The sequence below is a fragment of the Solanum tuberosum genome, unplaced genomic scaffold, assembly GCF_000226075.1.
Source record: "Solanum tuberosum cultivar DM 1-3 516 R44 unplaced genomic scaffold, SolTub_3.0 scf00527, whole genome shotgun sequence".
In the NCBI taxonomy this organism is placed as follows: Eukaryota; Viridiplantae; Streptophyta; class Magnoliopsida; order Solanales; family Solanaceae; genus Solanum; species Solanum tuberosum.
The window spans coordinates 154,471-157,853 of NW_006239447.1; positions in this window are offsets into that span (position 1 = coordinate 154,471).

The following is a 3,383-nucleotide window of genomic DNA, read 5'->3' on the forward strand; positions in this document are numbered from 1 at the left end:
GAAATGTAAAATGAAATTAAAATAAAATAAGAAAAAGTATGAGAGAGAAAAAAGGTAAAGAAAAATTTAAAATGAAAAAAATTATGTCACATAATGATTGATGTGTGATAACACTTGCTTTTTAAAATCTAGCATTGACCGAAAAATGATGTAATAATTTTACTTTAAAATTGTTTAGGGAGTGATAGGACGTCTACATAGTTATGTATCTTTTTGAAAATTCGAGACAATTTTAAGTGTCACCTTATGTCTTTAATTGATGTATATATAGTTTAGATCTTAAGAAATATGTATATATTAATTGATTCTGGATATATATGTATATATTAATTGATGTATATATAGTTTAGATCTTAAGAAATGATTTAGAAGATAAGTGATTAGTGTTAAGGATAAATCATGAAAAAATATGTATAATATTATTGATTGACGTGAAACATTGCACGTACATTAAACTAATAATAATAAATGTATAATGGAGTATAAACGGAGAAAATTAAGTTATATGAAGAAGGGTGGTTGGAGAGAGGTCAATTATAGCATATAATTCCACAACAAAAGCGGAGTGCATCTAAGAGAGTGGCCCTACTCTAGTGAATCCCCTCTCGAACAAAGTCAACAAAGAATACTGGTGGGAGTGTTTCATCATTAATCAGAGGTGTCAGGTTCGAGTCTTGGGTGTGGAGAAAATCATGTTGGGAGCATCACTCTTGAATGGTTCCTATGGTGCGCGATCCTGATTTAGTCGAAGCTCCAATGTGGGCTTCGAACACAGAGTGTAAAACCAAAAAGAAAAACAAAAAAAATAAAGAGAGGGAAATTAGACAATCATCATGTAATAATAAATGTATATGAAGTAGACATCGGGTGGGAACCCGAAAAAAAAAAAAAAAAAGAGGCAAAACAAGACAATCGCATGTAATAATAAGTGTTACAGGAAGAATGGTTAGTTGGAGAAACATTAATTATGGCATATAATTTCACCAAGGCACCAACCAAGGGAAGTGCATCTAAGAAAATGTCCCTACTCTAGTGAATCCCATCTTGAACTAAGTCAACAAAGAGAGGGAAACAAAGACAATTGTCATGGATTTATTGATCTTCTAGCTAGGTTTCACACACACGTATATACCAAACTCATTTATGTACATAACTCTAGTGAATCCCCACTTGAACAAAGTCAACAAAGAGAGGGAAACTAGACAATTGTCATGAATTTATTGATCTTCTAGCTAGGTTTATATACCAAAACTCATTTATGTACATAACCTAACTATGGGCCTACCCAATATATACCAAGGCGAATTCATTTAGGAAAAAATTATTTGGATGAGTATCTTTTAATAAATAATTATTGATTTTAGTGATATTTTCTATTTATTATCATTTATAACAATACATAGCAATACTATGTTAAATCTACAATATGTATTAAAAGTGAATTATGTATGCAATATATATGTATTATAATTGTTTTTAAAAAAAATATTATGCTTGTTTAGTAAGAAATTGACACATTATTATAAGTGAATTAAAATGTGTAATAAATGTATTATCCATCCATAAAATTTGTATTATATGTGAATAATAAACTGTTCTTTGTAATATGTATTAACAATGTATTATAAATGTATTAAAAGTGATCAAGTGAAAGAAAAATGTTATTGCTATAAATGGTAAATATTTTTTTAATATAGTATACATAGACAAATAAATATGAATAGGGGGAGTACATTTATACATGAATTAAATTTATGATATGAGTTGATAAAGATATCAAACAACTAAGAGCCTATTTGGCATTGTTATGGGAGGGGGTCAAAAACACTTATTTTGAGGAAAAAAAATATTTTTCCCAAAAAATCAAAGTATTTGGCTAATTAGTAAAAAAAAAATTTTTTTACTAATAGTAAGATATTTTCAAGACCAAAATATTCATGTCATATATATTTATTTATTTTTCTGGTGAACTAATCGTATATGCTATATAGTGATTTAAGATATATGTTGTTTTGTTTGAAAAATTTTAAGGTGGTTGAGACACACCATGTCATACTTGTATGAGGGATTATTTTATAGATAAAAATTTATTTTGTGGGTCCATATATTGAAAAAATTTAAGGTGGTTAAGGCGCATCATGTAATAGTTGTATGAAGAATTATTTTAATAGATAAAAATTTATTTTATGGGTCCATATCTTTATAACTTTTCCATTTCTCGTCTCACTCCTCCACCCCCACTTTCTATTTAACCCCCTCTATGTAGAGTACTTTGTAAACTTTCAAATTTTAAATATATTTCATTACACAATAAAAATAATTATATCCTAAAATTAGTAATTTATTACCTCTTTTGCGCATTATTTCTCCAATTCTTCAATAGAAAAATAGTAATGTCTTCAAATTATTAATTTATTTTATTTATTGTTTTGATAATTCATAATGTTCATTTGTTAAAAATCAAATAGAGATAAATATATTAATATTAATTTATATTTGAAGTCAAGTAAAATAATTATGTATTTAAAAAAAGTAAAATTAAGATTTTTGCTCTTAACCTCATACAAAATCAATTGTATTATTTTTAGGACAAAAAAAGTTATTTAAAATTACTTGTAAATCAACAAAATCAAAATATAATTAATTATTTTTTTCAACCACCATAATTTTTTCTTAAAGTCTGGCTCTGCTGTGATCAGGGTCGTCTTAACCACTAGGCCACTAAAGTCATTGCTTGGGGCCCCATATTTTTGGAGGCCCCCAATTTTTCTTTTTAAAAAATACTTATATATATTATTTAAAAAATTATATGTACTTTTAATTTATTTTTAAAAAAAACATGTAAGAAGTATAAACAAAATAAAAAATGACCGTTAGTTTTCCCACTTTTTAAAGGGAATAAAACATTTTTTGGGAATAATTTCCTTAAGTGGGAAATTGTGATTTCTTATTTATCTCCTAAAAGTTTGACCCTATATTATTATTTACCTTATACTCATATTTTTTATTCTCTATTTTATTATTTTTATTCTCAATATTGAACTCTCTCCTACAATTTTTTTTGTTTTATTGTTGCTTACAAGTTACAAAAGAACAAAATTTGATTTTTGGATGTCTTCTACAAAATCTCAAGATGTGCAACAAACAATCATTATATTGAAGGAACACTACGCTATTTCGATATTGTTTTATCAACTTATCAAATTCACGAGTCAGGTTTTATTATTCTAACTTTAGTTTATAGTTTTTTGTTATTGTTGATATATATATATATATATATATCTTGTTTTAGTTATTATTCAATTTAAATATGTCAACTAGAAAATATGATTTCGATTTGACAAAAAGAGAGAAAAAGAGAAAACTTGAAGAATTAAATAAAT